We start from the raw sequence: 23,409 nt of genomic DNA, 5'->3' as shown, positions 1-23,409 counted from the left end.
TAAAACCAATACTGTACCTGGTAAACTAATCGCATTTCTAAAATTAGATTTTTAAAGTAAGAATCTTTGGTTTAGACCAGTGTTTTTTTTTTATTACTACGTGACCCCTTTATGAGTAAAATATCTAACGACCCTCCAGGACCTTACTTTTATTAATAGAGAAATTAGGTCCAAGGTAAGAGGGCGCAACAGGATCTATCTATATATATTATATAATGTCCAGAGCTGGTAAAGAAAGCTTTGAAATTATTGGTGGCATTCGCCATATCCTACCGATGTGAATTCGGTAAATAGTTTAAAAAAACAGGCACGGCTTTCTCCCTTAAATTATTGTATTTTTGTTATAGTGTAGAAACTAGAGTACTTGCTTTTTACTTTTATCGTGCTTGCGACCGCGACCCTTAAGCAAAGCTTTACTACCCCTCTGGGGGTCACGACGAGGGCTTCCATCCCAGACTTGACTCTCGGAACTTCGGGTATCTTCAGACAATTTCAATATTGAGACTCTGGACGCTGGTATTGAAATTTTGAGACCAGTAGTACTATTTTAAACGCTTTCTAGGGGGAGTCTCACGTTACCAACACGTAATTTGACAATATCATTTAATATAATATTGAGGTGTAGAACTAGAGTAAACATAAACGTTCGAAATATGTTTTCCTCAACCTGCAGCCAATAGGCATATGTTTGATATAACGGACTTTAGTCTATTGCGAGCGATCGCCGGCTACTTTTCTCCTCGCAATTACTAAAATGCCTATATGTACGCCACGATACTGCACAAATCGATCTGGAAAAGCGATGGTATAACCTTTCACCGGTAAGTAATGTTTTTATCTTAATCAATAAAGTATAAAATAGCTATTTTAATGTTAAAAAACGTTTTATTGACATGCCACCAGTTTTAATTAGGCGTAAGCTATCTCTTGTCTCTGTCAGTTGCTCGGATTTGTAAAGTGTTATCTCTTTATATTAAAACTCAATGAATAGATTAATGAAAACGAAGATAGAATTTTACAATCTCAGTGCTAGCGCAGGCAACAATAAGAATCTAAAGCAAAAAACACCCTCGCCAGGTCAAAACTGCCATTTTTCAATTAGACTGAGTCGAACTGCTCGAATGTATGCAAAAGCTGCACATATTTTCTCTTAGCCGTATCTTGAGCAAGATGGCTGCTGGTTGCGAGCCGACTTCACTCTCACCTAGTTGTTGATTTAAGAAGATTTTTATTTTATGTTAAAGAGCTGAACCCGGCAATGCTTTGCTATTGCTAGATTTGAGTACAAACTCGTATATAGATTAAATGAACTCAATCGAAAGTTTAATATCAATTATTGTATTTAGCGTACTTGTTGTACCTAGGTAAGTAGGTACTTGTTTATGATTGAATTCCAGAACTAAAAATAATTCGTTTTCAAATATTGAATTTAAGTAGTTACCTAGGTACATGTTTATGGTTGAATTCAAATATAGAATTCTTTTTGCAAATGTCAAACTCCGCTCTTCTCACCAACAGGGGTGCACTGTATTGAAGAATGCGATTTTCAAAAATGTACCGAATGTCAGTTGATATTATTTTAATACTACCAAAAAAAGAAATTGTAGGAATTTAAGGAAATGATCTGATGGGGATCCATAAGAAACTAATGTTGTTTGTAAACATTCGAAAACAAACTTTTTTATACACTAAAAAATAACACCTTCCCAATTTCTTACTACACGCGTTCTCGTCGAATGCAACCCTGGTGATGGATAAAAAAAAAACACTAACGATCATAACTTTTTTTTCTACTTAGTAAATTGAAGATTTTAATAGCTATAAATATGCTCGTAGTAAAGATCTACAGTTTGCTGAAAACCGCACTTAAATCGATCTAGTAGTTATTCAGTCTATCGAGGGCACGCATACGAACATAACCTTTTATATATATATAGATTAGTTAGGTAGTCTATTATGATCTATGTTTGGTGATTAACGAATAGTCGGTTGGTATGTTTTCATTTAATTTTAATAAAAAGTTTCAATAAAACTATGCCATAACGTGATTTATTTACTGGTTGCACTATTTTTTTAAAAAGAATTATCGAGTCTCGAGACTCAAAGGTTTGCCGAGACTGGAAGCCCTAGTCACCACCTGTAGCTCAATCACAAATAACTATCGACGTGCTAATAAGCGACGTGATAAAAAATTCTCACCAAGGTTGTTTATCGTATTCGCGATCACAATGGAACATCCGTGAACACCTAATACAAAATGTAAAAATATTTAAGTTTCGCGATGTATAATCCTGCTGCGCAATCACATATTTGAATTTCACCGGCGTAAATATAGGAAATATTCCAAAACTGCTATTTTCATTAATTTATTTATTATTTATCACGCTATTTATTGCATTTAACCGGCGGTTGGCAAGACAAATTTCAAGAAGAGCAGTTGCCATAGTAATTGTAACATAATTTTCTCTTTTTTGTTTTAGATACTCCTTACTATTTTGCAAATGCGATATATTGTATTAATTTTTATGGTAAACGCCGATTTTTCGCCAATGAACTGTATTTATTTACGAGGAAAACAAAAAACAAACTGACACGAGCGTTGACTTAGAGATTACACACGCGTTGACTTATGACGGCGAAACTTAAGCATGTTCATTATTGTTCATTTTGATCGCACAAATGCTTAGCATGTTTTTAAGAACGTCGATAATTATTTGTGATTGAGCTGCTGGATGAAAAACACTGGCCTAGACGAAATATATTTTTTTGAATCATACAAAATAAACCAATCGTGTATAGTGTCACTATTACTCTAGAGCTGCGGTACATAATTCAATAGAAGGTATGTGGGGTAAAGTTTAGCCAGACTATGATTTATTTTGTTTTTCCCACTGGAGAAGTAAAAAATAATAAATTTAAAAACGCAAAGGAAATAAAAAGATACACAGACATAAAATTTAACAATTTCACTAATTTATTCATGAACTTCTGTACTCATTAATGTAACAATGTTTAATAATTGATAATATAATAGCCTACTTAAATTACAACAGAAAAAACAACAAAATGCCAATAATTTATTACGAAATGTTACAAAAACAATAAAGGTAAAAAGCATATTAACAATAAAACAAAGAAAAAATAGCTAGGAGTGCAAAAGCAAAGAAAAATAACCTTAAATAAATAGCTTAAGATTTACACGTAAAAAAGTGCCACCGAATGGCAAAAATAAATTATCTTGTGATATTCAATAAATAATACAGTAAAAGAAATAAGTACTATTTGTCTTCGTGGGTTATATAATAATAGTTTCGAAAATCCTGAGATAATATTCATAACTTATTACTAAAGCTGTCAAACTGATTCGAGATTCAAAAGTTCGCCGCTAGATGGCATTAAACGTTTCTAAAAAGTGTAAAAACAAGACAATCTAAAACAAAGAAAAATAATACTTCTTTTGTTAATTTGTCATCGTGTCAAGTTGCTAAATTGATCCTTAAATACTTGTTTATCATACTTTTATTGTTCTCTAGAGAATTATACTTAATTTGTATATAATATGTATATTTTTTTAAGTACTTCTGAATGTCTGAGCGACGCAAGCACTAGAAAAATGGGGTCCTGACTTCAGTAGAAAAAACAGTGGCGTACTAATCAAAATTATTTTCGGGGCAAGTAGTACACAATATAAAATGAGTTATTTTAATTGTAAATAAAATGTTTTCGCCCCCAAAGATCAGGACCCTTCAAACAATTATAATAAAGGTTACTTATGACAATATATTTGTTGGGTGCTCTTATTGTAATTAGGTGAAGTTTTAACAATTTATTAATACTTTTTTTATACAAAACACCCCAACATTTCGTCCGACTAGGAAAAGTACACTCTACGCCGCTGGTAAACAATAATATTATTAAGTACACTATTAACACAAAATAATATCTCGAACTATGCTATTAGAATAAATAAATATTGTAATAATACGATAAAATCATTTTTATCCTCTTTAACTTGACATTACTTTCAAAATGGCAGTAAAACGTTCATCTGTGTGTATTTTCAAAATAACTACTTTGAAAATGCTTCGTCTATGTAAGCCTAATGCCGCATACAAGCCAAAAAATCTAAATAAGTTTTTTGGCGTTTTCGGTTAAATGGGACAAGCCGCAACGATTGGCAGATACAACAAAAAGTAAACAGCATTTGAATTTATTTTTTATCGTTTTTTTCACGAAATTGCAAGGTTTTTGTCCCTCCTGTGTTTTGACAAATGGTTCTTCCGCGGTATTGAACTCACATAGACGATTTTATTACGGTTATTTCTATAAATGTTGGTTTGTTAGTTCTCGGTCATAGTGGTGGGCGTTTTGTAGCGTGGCGCGGCGCGGGCGAACTCAAACGTATGGTACCAAGGGTAGTGTCCATAGCGCCGCGCCGCAAAACGCTCGCCACTATGGCCGTGCACTTAAAAATGAAAAGAGATCCATATGTATGAACAGCAATAAAAAACAATTAAATTACAGTATCGTAAATTGGGGTGACATTGCATAACTTTTTAGTAACTTTTCGTTCAGCAAAATTTTTTTTTTGAAAGGATTAGTACTTAATGGTTTTGACATTAAAAATGCCATGGCTATATTATAGTACGTCTATGTTTTTTTTTGTGGTGTTAAGTAAATTTTTTTTACAAGTCACAATTTTTGAAAAATGAAGGAAATTAAGTCCTTTCAGTTTCATAATAGATACCACATATACATGCTAAGTAACCCACCCCATAAAGAGGTTTTGGACATCTTCCAAACCCATTATTACATAACCAAATTCAACATATTTAACACCTCGAAGGTGTGATCTGATTTATTTCAAGATTTTTTTTTAAAAAACTGTGCGACCTACAGACTGTTGACTTTCAGTGCTAACGTACATATTGGATTTAAAATCACCAAGAATCACAAAGAGTAAAAAGTGACAATATTGAATATTTGTAAAAAAGAAAGAGTTTAAGTTTATAGTGACAGAAGTTTGATTTTTTATGCAATGTACCCCCTTTGTACGGTATTAAATAAAATAACTGTAATTTAAAATTTGTGAGATTATTTGTTTAATGCAAATTGCAGAGCGAAAAACAATTGTGTTCGTAATAAAAATTAAATTGGATAACTCGTTAAAATTGAAAAAAAAAACATTAAAATTATTTTGACTGAAAATATCTCATTATCTTGTTAATACAATATTTTTATAAAAGATTTATTTTTGATAAACAAGAATACATTATTTGAATAGGAATTGCTGTTTATTATTGAAAGTGGCTTTAATTTGTTCCCTTTTATATTTAAAAATGGCAAAAATAACAGTTATTTAAATTCTCAGTATAATTAAGAACAGGGGTGGAATTCTTTGGTTTGGTAACGGTTAAGACAATGCGGGCAATTGAAAATTTGAGAATTCACATGAACGAGTAGTGAATAAATTAAATTCGAATTTTCTCGAACAAAAATGACATTACAAAGAAAATAGATTCAACAAGACGTGACCGAAGGTCGACCTAATCTTAAAATATTAGCCGAACGAATCCTTTCAAAAGCAGTGACGCGCACATTGGAAACGTTGAATAAACTGATTTTCGCGGAGACATAGCTGCCAACGTATTCGACGTTTCGAGAACTGTCCGGATATTTTAGAATCGTTCGAACAATTTATATTCATTCGCGAAGCACCCTCAGATAATATTTATAGATAATTAATAAAAAAACAACACGCCGACCGTGCGTTAGAAACGATTTTCCAAATCAATTTGCCCTATATTTGGTAGATAATACTTGCCTATTCTAAGTTCCCTTACAAGTATGCATAGGTGAGAAGAAATTACTTTAGTAGTTGTAGAGTAGAGGGAGAGGAAAATATCAATGTTGGCATGATCGAATGGGACAGAGCCATGCGAAATTCCACATTATTACATAAAGATTGGTTTAATATCACATTCACGCATTGCAATAATTATACTAAAGCTCGTGTTAAATGGGCCAGAGAATAATACAAGATCTTGCGCAAGATCTCGTGCAGTTTCTTGTAAAACAACTCTGGTGCCAAATCTTCATCGCTCCCTTTCCGCACCAATGAAGCAAACAAGACCGAGGATAAATGAGGGTAATAGAAGCTTGGAAATCTCCATTGAAGGAGTTGCTGAGATATTTGCAAAAAACTTTGAAAAAAGAATTGTGATATTTGTAATTGAACGTAGTTATACAGAAATCAGCCAGCCATAGAAAAGGGAAACTGAGATAATAGCCAATTTGTGAAAAGAGTGAATTATAAAATCTACACAATAGTTAGAATGTTTTTGACTTTAACAAACGATAAACAATGAATACATAAGTTTTTTTTAAATATTACAAACAAGGATCTTGTTATGTATTTGACCAGTTTAAGTACCATAAGATTTTTCTAGTTTTGTGGGGGTTTTCTGCAAATTGAGAAATATCGTTTTTGTGATCGACACCTTTTTCCGAATGTGATTAATACAGTTTTTTGTATGAAAGCGGTCTGGCTGTTTTTAGCAGAACATAGAATCGACCTTGCTGCACCCGATAACATCAATATCTCATTTTTCCAAAATTGTGGACTGGCTGCTTTCTGCATAACTACGTTCAATTATGCTTCACCAACTCAATGGAAAATGCTGAGTTTGCGGAGTTAAGTAGTATGATTGAAATCTGTTTTTGCAAGATTTAGAGACGGTTTTGAATTACGCTATTATTAAAATAGGTAAGTTTTTATGTAAAGCATATTTTGGAATAACTAGTTTTCATAATAATTAACTTTTACCCACGGCTTTGGTCGCGTGAAATTAGGAACAAATTAATAAAATACTTTTTTTCCTTTATGATGTATTTTTTTTCAGGATTATTTTGGCATCAATAACTAATTTTCGGTTTTTGTAAAAATTTCTAAGTTCGCTTCTGATACCCTCAAATAAAGTGGCAAAACGTTGACAGTTGACAGTATCACGAGTGGGATGCGCGCGCAGATCTCAGTTAAATTATTTGTTGAATAATATATATATTTTGTAGATTTCGCACAATTTTTGTATTACACGAGACAATGTTCACTGGGTCAAATCTTGCACAAGATCTTGAACCATTTTCTGACCAATTTAATACTGACTTAACTCTCGTAAAACATACATTTACCATACTCATACATTTCGGCTTGCCACATTCGACTACAACTCCACACATTGAATGTGTGAAGAAATATTGCATCGGTCCACCAATGTTTGCCCCTCGCAATCAATTTACCAGTTGATTATTCCACTGGCTAAAATAAGTTGTAAATTTCAAGGTATTTTTTTAAATACCTTTAAAGATAAATTAAACGCATCGGTTTGAAATTTCGCGTGCTAATTTCAAATTTTAGCTATGCGCTGATTTTTAGCATAAGGCGAAAATCAGTGAAAATGCTCTTAGCGAGAATCTAAGAAAAAAAATCTGATATGTTTTACGTGTGGCAGAGTTCTAAGATTTCACGAGCAATTTGAAATATATTTCAGCGAACTATGCTTAAATCAGATTCGCAAAAAAAGCGTGTCAAACATTGGTGTACTTTCATTTACAAATCAGCTAGAATCTAAGTAAGGATGCAATGAAATTGAGATTTTTTGTAATTATATACAGTTATTTGAAAGGTGCGAAATGCCTCGGAGTTCCAAGTTAAACTTCGTGGCATTTTGCGATCCCTTTTGGCCCTTGAAAAGATTATGGCAAGCCATACCGCGTCTAATGTCACCCTTGGTTCCACTTTTGTCAGTTTTTGTAGAAATCCTTCGCCTCCACACACACTTACAGAATGAATCTTGTTAATTTCCATTACATTAGATAAATTGTTCATATATTATACTATGCATAAGATCTATTAACATTAAAAACTATTTAAAAATAACAAATCCATGTAGCGAAGAATTCGCCGAAGCGTTTTGAACGCAATGTTTATTGGTAACAAAATTACTCGACTCGGATGTTGGATCAGTCTAGGCGGAGATTTTTGTTCAACAGACTGTCTTTTGTAGTTTTTTATGTTTTAAACTGCAGTTTCGGTGTGACTGTGGCTGGACAGACGCTCCACGTCTATTTCTGGGATGGTCAGCTCCGGCGCGTGGTCCACGTACTCGATGGAGGCTGAAGCCTGCGAAAGCCTCTTCGAGAAGACGGCTTGCTTCCTCATGGCTTCGGCTAGGGCTGCGTCTGCGCCCCTGGTGTCCAATCCTTGTCTAAACGCATTGACCACTCGAATCTGCACACACCAAGCGCAAATTAGACAAGAGGAAACAAAAAGTCACAAGTAAACAGCAATTTTAAGACAGAAGATAGACAGACGTAAGTGGTTTGTGGATGAACCCGCGTTGACCCTACTTACACTAGAATCAGCTCAAAACGGTCGCAAAGCGGAGGAGATTCGATTGGCTCGGTCTATCGAAATCCTTCATCACGATTTTACCGTTAAAATAAACCAGCTAAGCTAAAGATAAAAAGAACAATGTACTCGTATATAGGTAAATGTGGCATCAGGGAGGTTTTAAATGTGTCTCACTTCAGTCTTGAAACTCTGTATGGTTCTGTGCGGTAGGTCATTGCACATTTTCAGTCCGTTTAGCGGTCAAGATTATCCAATTTTGATTATTTTTGTTGTCTGCGTATGGTAATGATGTGAAGTTTTCGTGTAATAATTACATGTCAGTCACTTTTGTAAGTGTGATGTTGTCATCCTTGATGTGGTCTAGTGTGAATTTGCGTATTAGTTTGAGGGTTTCAAGTTGTCCATGTCTAGATGTTGTAGTGTTTTGTAGCGTTATCGTCGGTATTAAATTTAGTAGTCTAGGTTGTACGCCTTTTTTAGTATTTTATTTTGATGTCTTTGTAGTTTTGTTTGCTGACTATCAGAACTATGGGACGGGTTGGATAAGAGTTGGCACAAAAGCCTTGGGAATAATATACGCCAAAGAAGCAGATATTGAATGTACGCATGTCAATATTTTCACTTAGTTTTTTCTGGCGTTTTGACCACCGAAATCGAAGGACAAAACAACTGGGACAAAGGAATTCACTCCCAGCTTACCAAAACAGTTAGCAGAAGACACAGGACATCTCCTAAGTGCTACATCGATACGGGCACTCATATTGAGGCAGATCGAAGTTATGATTCTTGAATTCAATAAGCAGTATATCAAGTCAACGCGGGTTCTCCTAAAAACACTTCTTAAATAAACAATCATGAAAAATCTACATACCTATGTTAACACTAAAATAATTGTAACAGCTGCCACTATTTTACCCTTTTAACCGCCACAATTGGTAAACAATATATAAATTATTTTTGAGAACTCGCCAATTATAAATTTATATATTTTTAACAATTTATTATTAATCACAAAAAAGTCCGTTTTTTTAATATGCTTTTCTTCAATCAAATTTTTCTGTGGCAGATAAAAGGTTAAAAATAATATTAGTAGAACATGTGCATTTTTCTTCTATTTTTTCTCAAACAATGGTGCAAAGGGCACTGGAATAAGCGGAATGAGCGGAGCGGTATATCTAGCATATGATAATATTAAAATGCGAAAAAACTATTCACAGGGATTCAAACCCTGGATCTCGTTCACAGAAATAATTATAAGATTAAAATAAATATTTTTTAAATATTGATGTGAACTTGGCATTTGATTAGATTTTTGAAAACATAAAGTAAAAAAGTAAAAAAAGAAGACACCCTTAGTGTATAGGCGAGATAGCTGTCACTAAAATAGATCAACAGCAGTAAAAAAAAAAAATTATGCATATGTAATTCTACATTACAACTACTTACATACATACATACATTATATTTTTATAGTATACAAGTTTACACATCAATAATTATACTTACAAATACTTTTAAACTTGCTATTTTTTTAAATAAACAAATACGTCAATCATGGGGGAAATTTTGAGAAAAACGACTTATCACAAAAAAAAAGTTATATTTTTGTTTGTTGATTAGAGTTGGCAGCATTACAGCATTATTTCAAAGTCGAACAAAATTCTTTTTTTTTATACGTACTAAATAATATTTAATATTTTTTTCATACATTTTCAAGAAACTTCACGGTTTAATTAAATGCTGTAATTTTTACCGCATGTAAGAAAACATTTTTTAAATCCAATTTTCCGTAGCACTGAACTTCCTCGTTTGTTTGTAGCATTTTTAATTTGAGTCGCTTTGAAACAGCCAAAACATTGTGAAATTTGAATAAACTAGAAATAACTGTAGTCTCAAATGTGTGGCGTTTTATCACCTCCAAAAAGCCTTTTAAAGTAAAACAGTATAAAGATTTTGAGATAAGTCGGTTTTGAAAAATATTCTCCTTAGTTATTTTCTAAAAGTGACATAATCTAAAGTAAAAATAAAAATACATTCACGAATAAAATAAACAAGCTCTGAACATAAATTTACAACTTTTATCTATTTTTTGGCATCTAGAATTTCAAACTATTTTAAAATGTGGTCATGTCGATAATCGATAGTCAAAATACATTTATTGCTAGATGATAAGAGCTGGATGAAGATAGAACCGCACGTGAAGACAGGCGTGTGGCGTTCAATCCTCCTAACCTACTTTCGGGACAAAACATCGCTATTGCAGTAGTACAAAAGTGACATAATATGTACAAAATTTTCTTCAATCAATACTAAATATCACAATTATTGCAAAAAAACAACTTAAATAAAATGAGCCGTTTTTATTTTCAGGCATGAAAAACAATAAAATTGAAATATATATTTTACGGAGATAATTCCCACTGCCATCTGTTGATTTTTGTGCTTAAATATTGCTTTTACGGAAACATCGCAAAATTTTGTATTATGTCACTTTTGTTGTCAAATTATGATAATATTAGTGCTACTCACAAATACACGAATAAACACATCTATTGCACATATTACTAACAAATACATATATAAAGTCAAACTATTAGGACCGTTTGACACGTATCCTCCAAATCCACACGGCACGGTAAAATTAGGGTGGATTTTAATTCCTTGTGTTTTGTATTTAAGATCTAAATTTGTTACAACTGAGAGAAAGAAAAACAATTGAGAAGGGAATATGGATGTCTACGCATTTACAGGGCTCACGACATGTCGTTGGCTGGTTTCAGTGGCCACTTTAAATACTGTGTAACATTCACCTCTTCCACATGTTGCCTTTTTTTAAGTTAAAGAGCTGAAATCTTTATTGATGTAGAATGAGATTATTCTGGCTGAATTTTTTATTTTTATATACAACGCCTGAAAACTGTTTTTCACTTTGAAACTAATTCTTCTTATACCAGTTAGTTTCATTAAAAACGTTTTGTTTTACTTCTAAAATGTTTTCCCTCTCTGTTGCGACAAATTAAGATCTAAATAACTCCCCGGGGAAGCAATCCGGCCTGTCTACAAACATCTGGACATACTGAAAACATTGTTGTTTTTTATTTATTCTGCAATTACTATTCAATTACTTTCGATTTACCAACATTCATAAGCAAATCGCTTTTCGTGCATACATCGTACACTTTTGTTACCAAGAATTGCGGGTTTCCTTTGCTGCTAGCAAGAAGCACGGCATCATCCGCATAAAGAAGACAATTAACAGTTATACCACTCATTTTTGCTCCCATTCTTAAATCTTTCAGTTCTTTCATACAGTAATCGATGTATACGTTGAACAACCATGTGACATTACACATCCTCGTTGACCCGTTTCAAGTTCAAATGTAAAACAAAGACGATGTCGCATTTTTTATACATCCGTCTTTGTTTTACGATTACGACGATATGCTCATGTGAAGTACAGTCCTCCTCAGATCACGACGATATGGTAAAAAGTGTCCATAGTGACCGCGCAAACGCTCGCCTCTATGGCCAAGCACTAACTCAAAGGCCGTATTCACACCACAGCAAAAATCCACCCAACGACCCAACCCGATAAAAAATATAGGGTGCATTGACTTTTACTGTGTAATTAAAATATTGTTTTTTTTTTAAAGTCATTTTATTAATTGGCAGGTAAACGCACGAACGAGTACACTAATCTCCTCTGATTTCTTTCAGCAAAATTTTCACCCCGCGAGTAGAAACTAAATAAATAAAACAAAATAAAAATAATAAATAAGTATTCACCCACCCTAATTTTACCGGGCGGGTGGATTGGCACGATACATGTGAAGTTGGCCAATGTGTAACCTTTTCTCTTAAGCTCGAATTACATGAATCAGAAAATAATACAAAAACCTGCGCAAGATCTTGTTCTGCTTTTTGTACAATAATTGTCGTGCCAAATCTAGGACCGATTGCGCGCAAGCACGATCAGTACATAGGTGTTTTCAGCGCCATGACAGATAACGGGCAGTTTCACAGTAGACAAAACTAGCTTTCTTGTGACGACGCAACTACTTATAACTAATAATTTACGATCAACAAACAATGTTAGGTTTCTAAAATACCATCACGGACCATGAAACATTTTGAAAATCAGAATTTATAGAAAAGAAAGGCAAGCGTAGAGTGAAACAAATAAGACCGAGAAAAAATAAACACAAGCGACAACAAATGGGAATTGACAATTGAAGTTGACAGTTGACAGTATCACAAGAGTGGAATGCGCGCGCGATAGGACGTGTTTCTGAATTTGACCACAGATTTGTTGGGTCAAACCTTGTACTATTTTCTGACCCATATGATTTGAGCTTCAAACCAAACAACGATAGAACACCTCAAAATTTCTTCCTTATTAAATAATTCATCTCTATTGAGAAAATCGTCGGTTCAAGAATTCATTTTGCGTCCTTTAAAAATGGTCCTTAAAATTTAAATTCAATGCACTTAAAATTTTTGAAAAATTTTAACCATTTTATCATCACCATCATTCATTTTCAGCACCCAATGGTGCATAGGGCACTGCATTGGTACACCAGTCTCAGCGCACCTTGATCATTTTTTTTGTTACATGAAGGTAAAATGATAAGTCTTACGCTTCAGGTACTAGTCCAGATAAAATATTCTTGTGTAAAAACACCCTGTTAAATAAATATTTCATGTCAACCATGTCGGGAATCGAACCTGAGATCTCTTGCATGGTAAGCAAATGAAAAAAAATATGACAGTAGAAATCGAACCACAGATCAAAGGTTACAACGCTATCATGAGCATTCTCGGAATATATCAGACGTACTTTATTTTTAAAATTTTTATTGTATCAAAAATTACGTTTGAAATCAATTCCAAGTCTTAAAAATTTCAAGTTCAAAATCCATTTTTATGGCTCATCGGTAATGGGCTGGCAAAATGATGTATCTCTAATTTTTAAAACTGTATGGGACAAGCATATAATTTCTCCCCTCATAGATTAAAGTGTGAAAAGAACAGATAAACCCCATAATATAAGATGGGAATTTTGGAAGCCGGTCATTCTTTCTTTTTCTTCTTCAACATCCACTCCTAGGTGGAGAAAGGACATCATCAGACGCCTCCAGGAGGCCCGTCGCCAGCCAGAACTCTCCTCAACCCACGCCAGTCATACTCCCTCAGCTCCGCCGAATAAAGCCGAAGGATCGTGATCGACGGCCTTCCGGGACGGCGTGGCGAGAGCCCGCAGGTTTGAAGAGGCAACTGGGTTAATTAAGGCTCTCCTGAGGCATCATGAAAGAAGCTCTAAAGAGATATATCCTTTTGTCATATTGAAAAGCATCAGGTTTAAGCATGTTTTTGAAAAAGTGACAGATACACCTTTTTGCCATCAAAATACCGACACATTACCAAACAGTTCCTAGACAATGACATTAGTACCTATATCATATTCATATTCAGAGTTTTAAAAATATTTTTTCTAAACACTAAACAGTAATTAAAAAACATTAATTAAAAAAATAACATGTCCATTATTTATAAAAATAGAAAATCCACATAATGTTGTACCTCTTGCATACAAAAAAAATATTTAAAAAGCGACTATTTTTTTCAGGTTGTTTTTTCGATTAATCTCTAAAGAAGCAATTATTCTATACATATTACTCGTATAACAACCAGAAATTGATTGTTTTAAGTATGAGTACCACTAGCGGTGTAAAAAAATGTGTACACAGTTTATTCACTCGTTTCTATAATTTTTCGAAGCTCTTCAATGTTTTCAAAACATTTTAATAAATAGTAAATGTTTTAAAAGAGGTCCAAGTTTAAACCCCTGTAGAATGCTGAGTCTATGTGTGTTTCCATATATTTTTGTTCGCTCCTAACACAACAAATGGATTACTATTTGTTGTGTTCTTGTCGATAAGGTCAGATAGTAGTTATTTGCACCGGTGGAGTGCAAGTATGCCTGTCTTCGTCGGTGAGTTAATTAGATGTGATATCTACCGAATTGTTATGTAAATGATTCAAGATCACATCGTTTTATTGTAGATTCAGCTCTTTCCGATTATTAGTAAAGATTATAAAAAAGGAGTGGGCCAAGTGAAAACCCTGTGGGACACCGTATTAAATATTTTTCTTTGCTTTTTATCATTTTATGATTTTTTCGACACACAAAATGGTACGCTGTTGTGCGGCATTTTTGAAAAGTGGGAGATAAAAACATGTTATTTTGATTAAGACACATTAATGGGAATCGAACCCAGAGGCTTTGTTCATGGTTAATGATAATAATATCTTGGATTTGATATTTTTTGCAGATTTTTAAAAAAACATTTTGTACGGAAAAAATAATCTGAGACAGAACATGAAGACGTTAGAAGTTATAAGTTTTTTTTAAATAATGAACATGTTTATTTTTTTCAAGGGAACTTAAATAGCTAATCTAAACTAGAGACACCAAAAAAAATCCACTTGGCATTAATCGTTTTAATGTTTTATATAATAATATTGCCATAATTTCCCTGGCTGCATCTATTGGTGTATGGGGCACTTAATCGGCACTCCAATAGCGGAGTATATATATCATTTTTATTACATGGATGGTAAGGTGATTAGCCTTACGCTTCAGGTGCCATTCCAGGATCATTGAAATATCGCAGTTTATATCTACCTTTAAAACCAATATTTCATCTCCACCTGACACGCATCGAACCCAGGATCTCAAGAATGGTAGGCAAGGCGCCAACCACTACACTCAATTTCCTTTTTCGTGATTTTCAATTGAGAGTAGCAATCGAGGCAAAAACGTCCAGGTTCTGGTTCTTTTTCCTACGCAAGACTGAACTACGACAGCTGTAAAACAGGTCTAAGTGCTTGGTTATAGTGGCGAGCGTTTTGCGGCGCGGCGCGGGCGCGGTGAACTCAAACATATGGTAACAAGTGCAGTGTTCATGTGTCGGCGGCAAGGCGCCGCGTACCGCGCCCGCGCCGCACCGCAAAACGTTCGCCACTATGGCCAAGCACGAAAACTGGTCTAAGAGTGCATAAAGGGGTTTTCGCCTCTTAGTCACTTAAAACATAACACCAAGTGGATTTTTTAACATAAACATGTGTAAACTTACAATTAATAAAAGCGTTCGTAAACTATTGCTACTTGATTAATTTTCACACTATTAGAATTTTAAAAATTTCTGAAAATCTAGTAATATTTTTAGTATTAAATTTACATCCAGTAAATAAAAATCTAAGAATCAAAACTATGGAATGATGTTTTAGTTCGAATCATAAGCAATAATTTTATTAATACTACATTTTACAAAAAAATTTTTTGGTTTTTGATCAAAAAGACACAACATTTAGATGATTTTGAAATTCAATTATTTTAAATGTCAAATAGGGGAAAGCAGAGAAACAAACATTTAAACATAGAACATTCATGTTACAATTACCCACCAAATAAAACATTGAACAAAATATAAAGAAAACAAACAATTTGAACATGTTTTTTCACTTACTTGCATCGGTATTTGCTAAAGATTTGTTAGCAATAAAAAAATAATCAAAACATCATTTAAATTACATGTTTTAAATAACAATTTGGTAGCATTATTGAAATAATCACCAGAAGGAATTTTAACATGAAAATCCTATAATTTTTATGAAATATGCAATAAATTTATACATTTTACACTCTTAACAGAATCTTATAATTCAAAAATGTTCAAAGTAAAATGAGTTTCAAATTTTTATATTCAAAATGAGATTTTGAAAACAAACTACTCTACGATTCAAAAAATTAATCAAATTTTATTTTAAAATGTGTTTTGAACTACTGGGGACAGTGCGAAAATTTTAAAAGTATTTTTAGATCGAATGGAAAAATTATTACTGAATTCATTCATGAAATATAAAAATCATCCATTAATAATTACAGTATGTAAATTGTTTTAAAAAATAAGGGATGTTAATAAATGCATACGTAGGTTTAAGAATTTTTAAAGTACCGCTCAAAATGTTTGATGCATTGTGAAAAGGGCTGAAAATTCACGTTTCTTTGTACATTTTAGAGCAATATTTTAAAATCAGGTTTTAAGGTATTTTGTTTATTTAATTTTTATCTCAATGTTCTTTTAAGTATTAAAATTGCATTCAGATGTTTGACGACTGTCAGAAAAATATTCGTTTGAAGATTCGTACCTGAGTGCGACCTTAATAAATAAAGGAAAGTCGAGTGTGGAAAACGATAAAAAAATTATAAGACAACTTTAAGTTCGATACACAATGGGTTCGTAAAAGTGGGGATTCGGGTGGCTGGGAATTGATTTCGTCCGCTAAGGAGCAACACCGTATACGAAACATGCGTGTGAGCGTGGTGTTGTCAACCTAGAGAGAAAAATCGGGAGCGTTCGTACAAAACTGCCTCGCGAAACGGGATATCCGGTAGCTGGAACACAAAAAATTTAAATACACACAGATTGGCGGGGGCCGCCTCCCGCGGGCCTTCGGGGAGGGAAACGAATCTAGGGGTGGTTCGAAATAGTATACACAACACTGAAAACAAAACACAACATCGAAACTAGAGGAAGTAACAAATGTGGGTACGAGAATACATACGGGGGGTTACAAACATGCGCCTACTGTAAATTTGCAGCCATTTTTGCCAAACAGTGATATTTTCAAACCCCAGATTCGCAACGGCTCAAATATTCGATAGCTGCGCAAACACCGTAATATTTACACACATTTCGTCAAGATCGCAGAACAACGGCGAGAAAGCAGTTTAATTTTTGTTGACACTTTGCCAATGTCAAATGTCACGACTTGGTAAAACACAAATGTGTATAATTTTTTTTTTTTTTTAAATAAAATTTCGTTGCATAATAAATTGTATTCTTTTGCCAATGTCATGTATATCATTTGATACTTCTGTTAGTTATATATATTAAAATTTTAAAACAGAGATGAAGACCATTTTAGAGAAGCTAGGCATCTGCAGGGCTTATGACCTGCCGTTGGCTGGTTTGAGTGGCGGGGTAACACTACCATTCTGCCCATGTTTATTTCATCAACTCTTCCATCCGTTGACTCTTGTGAAGCAAATGAGCTGAAACCTTTATCACACAGGTGAGATTCATCCAGCTGAACCAAATCACCTATTAGGCAACGCCTGAAAACAATTTTCCAATTTTTACACTTCTTCTTTTACCAGGTAATTCAACAATGTTTGAGTAACTACCTGGTAAAAGAAGGGCAGAATGGTGAATGTTACACAGTGTGTAAAGTAGCCACTTAAACCCGCCAATGACAGGTCTAGGTAAATGTCCATAAGAACGTAGTTATGCAGAAGGCAGCCAGTCTACAATTTTGAAAAAATGAGATATTGATGTTATCGGGTGCAGTAAGGTCAATTCTATGTTCTGCTAAATACAGCCAGACCGCTTTCACATAAAAAAATGTATTTAATCACCTTTTGAAAATAGTGTCGATTACAAAAATGAAATTTTTCTATTTGCAGAAAACACCCACAGCACTGGAAAAATCTTACGGTTCTTTATGTCAAGTACATAATTAGATTCTTGTTTGTCATATAAAATAAAACAATGTTTTCGTTGTTTATATCTTGTTAAAGTCAAAAACATTCTAAATGTTGTGTGGATTTGTATATTCACTCTTTTTACAAAAGTGCTATTATCTCAGTTTCACTTTTCTATGGCTGGCTGCTTTCTTCATAACTACGTTCATATTCGCTTCTTAATAATGTTTCCCTTTCTGTCGCAACAAATTTAAATATGAATAACTCCCTAGGGGGGAAATCCGGCCAGTCTGCAAGCATTTGGACACGCTCGAACGGTGTTGCGTTACAAACAACATCAACGCTTTCTTGCATCGGGTATTTTGTGCAGTTGCGAATCCGGGGCGTAGATCAAACGAAAGGAAAACAACAGTATGGGTTAGAGAAAGAAACATAAATAAAAGAAAATAAGAAAAAGTAACACAATATGTAGGGCGGAGAGTGTTGGTTCTTACAGCTTGGTCGGTGGAGCTCTTGCTGTAGGGTACCGGTATGAGACGTTCTTGCAACTCGCCCCCTATGACCTGCGTATAATCACAGAGTAAAAACAGGGCTCTTCCTTCGGAGGCATCGAGACGGGAGAACTGGACACGGAATACGGGTGGGGTGGGACTCGCCAGCGGCGAAGGGCGGAACAGACAGCGAGTCGAATGTGCTTAACAGAACTGCCGGAACTTAAACACCACCGAGCACCGGCTTACCGGACGTTGACCGAAAAATTCAAATAGCGGAAGCGAACAATTTAGAAAGTGCCAAATCATTTGCAGATAATGCTCAGAATCCTCAAAGATGAGAAAACGTCATCACTGATGTTGAATTATTAAAATAGTCACATTTTTCATAAAATCTTGCATGTTTGCTTTGCAGTCAAATTTTACAGGCATTTCTATGCATTTAGCGTAAAATCTAAAATTATTCGTTGATTTAAATTTTTTACACGGATTAAATTTTTTATCATTAAAAGCGCATTGTGGGTGAAATGTGCACTTCAAAATCAAAAGGTACCTTACCACCATTTCTATTTTTTTGTAGATTTCGATCCACAAATGTGTTCTTTGAAATCATTTCATCGAAAACATGTTATTAAAAATTGAATTGAAATCAGCATTAGTTTCAAAACGTACTTATGTCCATTATTAAAATGTCAAATGTATAACTTTGATGTAAATCATGCTTTTAGAAACATCCAATATTATTTCTTATTTACATCTACATTTACTTTCTATTAATCAAATAATCATAATTAACAGAAAAAACTTTTTTTTTTTCAAATTAAATTTTTTATTTTTTTTGGAACAAGGTATCTTTTGATTTTATAGTATCTACTCAAATTGGAAATAATCGATTATTAAAGCATGCGGGAAATAAAGCGTTTTGGAATGTTATTATATACTTTAGAAGATGTGACTCGTTTAATAATACATTTAATTTATTATAATGAAATTTTACAATTGGCGTTTGTCACGATAGTTCGGTTATTCAGATTCGGGTACAGAAATAAAATTCGACACCAAATCTAGTACGAGAAATACCAAAATGATTCATGAAAAAAACTAAATTTACAAGACTTTAGCACAAGAAAAGAATGTGGGAAGAGGGGTGTAAATGGTTGTAAAGAGACACAGATGTACAGGAAGACGTTTCTGTAATAGTCAAAACATGAACCAACAAAAGTGCAACATTACAGAAAAACAATGATTTGCAGCTAAAGCGGTTTACCGTCGTGAGTTATGATCTGTGGGGTCTAATCGGGAACAGTTATAACATGGCTTAAATACTACTAATTAACACAGAGCTAAGTCAGAAAAATGGGAATTCTGAATCTAACTGATTCCGGGGATTTCTAAGGGATTTTAAAGACATTCGTTTGAAATTCGGGAATTTTAGGAGGGATATATCATAGAAAAGAATCGAATTACACATCGCTTTATTTTTACATACGTTTTCGAAAAAAACGATGTAAACTACACGATATTTATTTTGGCATACACGTTTCTTCTACTTCCATTAAAAATGCAATAAACTCGCTCAAAGTGGGTACTGTAATTTCTTTTAAATGTATACTAACCATCTCTTCCTAAAGGAAGGGAAAACGTGATATTTTTAAAACCATTTTTTATACAACGAATGACGAATTATCATTTGGAAAGTGGCGAATTTTTGTAAAAAGCAACTCAAATTAAATTAAATGATCGTTATGTTGGAAAAGAAACCTTCAAATCGAGAAGAAATTGAAAATTATAGCGTTATTTGACTGTTAAATTATTTCGATAAATACGTTTGGCTATGAAAAAATTATGTATATTTGCGTATCCGGTCTGTAAATGTGTAGTTAATTTATCATTGGATCCTTAATAAATTAAGCGGTCAGTATTTTAAAATTTGTTTTCTGAATTGTGATCGAGATGGTCTTTAAAAGAGTAAATTGGACAGTTTATGACGGAGAACAATGTTTGAATGATTCTTTAACGATAAATTCAATAAAAATATATTTACCAAAACGCGCGAGGATTGACATCGACAGAACAATAGATTGTTGTAGATTTTTAGATGTGGCTTTTAATAGCGGTGCTCAACAAATACGCCAATTTTGCTGTATTTACATAGTTCGTAAGTGTTTTAAACACAACACACGGTGTTTACAAAGTGATTGTGCATTTTTGACATTAACAACAACACCTAATTTACAATTTGAAGAAGTTTTGAAATACAAGATTGAATACATAAAAAAAAAACCGTAAATAAACTCATGTAAACATATGAATATATTTTTACATCACGTTTTTGCGCGAACTGATCTTTGAAATGCTCGTTTTAAAAGCAGCAGTATAAAATAAAAATACACATTTTTTTAAATTCAAAAGAAATAAAAAGCGAGAAAATATTTATTCGCCCGAATATCTTCGGTAAATAAAACGAGATAAAAATGAGTGACACGGCTGGAAAGGTTAAGCCATATCGCGTGATAGCAAGTAGCGACAAAGCACATACATTGATTAACCTTTCTCGACCGTGTCAATAATTGAGAAAAGTTTTCATAGCAGTAACACATAGATAGATCGGTGCAATCGGCGTGTGCTCATAAACAATCTTGTCTTGGCTTCTGTCTTGTAAAAGTAATCAAATAATAATAACAAAAATAATAAAAAATAACACATTCATTTCTATCAAAAACAGAGTTACGATTAGACAGCATAATATTTTCAACAACATTACCTCGTATTAAGATGTCGTCCAAATGGAATTTTATTCAGTTTTTTATTAACGAACAATTTGCCAGTTATTTGCATTTTTTGCTTCTGTTTTTTTTTTGTTTAAGTCGTTGAAATAAAAGTATTCGGTTTTATTAATCATATTTTTATTTAAATAAACATCCATGTAGTTGTATATATTTTTAATATCATGCATTTTATATGTTTGCAGCATTTAGGTAAATATTATAATATGTAAGCAACAGTTATATAGGTATGTATATAATTTTAAAGCAGATATTATCCTAACTTTAATGGCGTTGAATAAATTAAATCAAAATAATAAATCTAGAATTTGAGAAATTTCAACGGTCAGAGATGTAAAAAAATGCAAATTTCATAAGAAAATATTACAAAAAAATTGAGTCTAGGTTGAAATGATTAGCCATGAGTTCACGCTGTCAATTTTCAGACTTCAAACGAATGAAACGAGATAATTTTTAAATTATAGTAAAAAAAATAACAAAGTGACATATCCGAAAACATAGGAATCAAAATTGACTCTGACCGAAGAAATTTGTCGATAAAAATATATGACTGTAGCTCAATCACAAATAACTATCGACGTGCTAATAAGCGACGGAATAACAATTTCTCGCCGTGGTTGTTTATCGTATTCGCGATCACAATGGAACAATATTTACGTTTCGCGACGTATAATCCTGCTGCGCAATCGCATATTTGAATTTCACCGGTGTAAAAATGGAAAATATTCCAAAACTGCTATTTTTATTTATTTATTTATTATTTATCACGCTATTTATTGCATTTAGCCGGCGGTTGGCAAGCCGACTGCCAAATGTCAAGAAAAGTAGTCGCCATATTAATTGTAATTTAATTTGCACTTTTTTTAGAATAGATACTCCTTACTATTTTGCAAATGCAATATATTGTAATATTTTTTATAGTAAACGCCGATTTTTCGCCAATGAACTGTATTTAATTACGAGGAAAACAAAAAACAAACTGACACGAGCGTTGACTTAGAGATTACACACACGTTGACTTACTGTGATAACTTAAGCATGTTCATTGTGATTGCACAAATGCTTAGCATGTTTTTAAGCACGTCAATAGTTATTTGTGATTGAGCTACTGATCAATACACCAACAAGATACTTCTTGACGGTTTAGAATGATTTTTTTTTATCACCCTTGTGGCTAAGCATATAAACTTAAATGTATCAAGTTTTAGCAATCGAAGGGATAGAAAATTAAAGATGGAAAAATCTAGATAACAAAACAAGGAAAACTAGCAAAAGGGAATTCTGGGGAATAGGAAAAAATATATAAAAAATGTAGTTTTTGTTTGTATCATAATGGTAATGATACACGAAAATACGTATTATAAATTATTTTCATCTTGCCTTCGTGTTATTTACATATAAGACAACGTGACGTATAGTATATATTAGTTATTTATGCTGAATTTACGATACAATTATTTTTTGGTTTATATGCTTAGCCATAAAAATTATAAAAAAACGAACAGGTGACACTAACGAAAAATTTGACAAATAACTGACTAATACGAGAACCTAAAACATCTAAAGAGTATCCATATTAAGGTGTACTTAGCTCCATTTATATTCGTTAAATAATATTCACTACAATAGCGTAAAGGTTATAAGTTACATAGTATAAATACCTCGCTTGTCGTAACTGGCTACAGAAATTATTAAAAGTAATCATTGACGCACCATCGAGGATACGTCAACGTTTATTAAATCCGAAACCTGCCGAATAAAAACTACCTATGAATCAAATTTTCTGCTCGTGGTAACTTTGAATGTGCGTCTTATGTTTTTATTTAATTATTTTGTAAATGGAATCAAACCATTTCTTTCAAGCGAGGTATTTTAAGGACTAGAATTATGAGAGGTTAGGTGCGTTTTTCTACGTCTATAGACACGTCTAGGATTGAGGAAATGCGTAAAAATTAATATTAGTGTTAAAATAGGGCCACTAGAAGATTTTGAGCTAATTAGAAATTATAGGTATAATGTAGAAATATTTTTTATTTTTAATGAAAATCAAATGGGAAAAAATGTTTTTTGTACAAAAACGGTTAAAAGTGGTTATTAATTTGAAAGGAAAATATTATAATTATAAGAATATGTAAATGCAAAAAAATAGTAGCAAAAATATGAGAGGAAATC

General features: G+C 33.1%; 1 long non-coding RNA gene across 1 annotated transcript; it reads right to left on the bottom strand.

The window, feature by feature from the left end:
- Positions 1 to 6,449: 6,449 nt before the first annotated feature.
- LOC148271885 (uncharacterized) lies at positions 6,450 to 19,273 on the bottom strand. The gene is made up of 2 exons (XR_015824999.1): positions 18,455 to 19,273; positions 6,450 to 8,290 (listed from the first exon to the last, which is right to left on the bottom strand). It is a non-coding gene; the product is annotated as an uncharacterized LOC148271885 (long non-coding RNA).
- Between the last annotated feature and the right edge of the window lie 4,136 nt (positions 19,274 to 23,409).

This window comes from Micrasema longulum, unplaced genomic scaffold, assembly GCF_059751315.1.
Source record: "Micrasema longulum isolate JH-2025_06_02 unplaced genomic scaffold, ASM5975131v1 h1tg002604l, whole genome shotgun sequence".
In the NCBI taxonomy this organism is placed as follows: Eukaryota; Metazoa; Arthropoda; class Insecta; order Trichoptera; family Brachycentridae; genus Micrasema; species Micrasema longulum.
The sequence above is the reverse complement of the archived record's forward strand: the minus strand, read 5'-3'. Positions and strand labels throughout refer to the sequence as shown.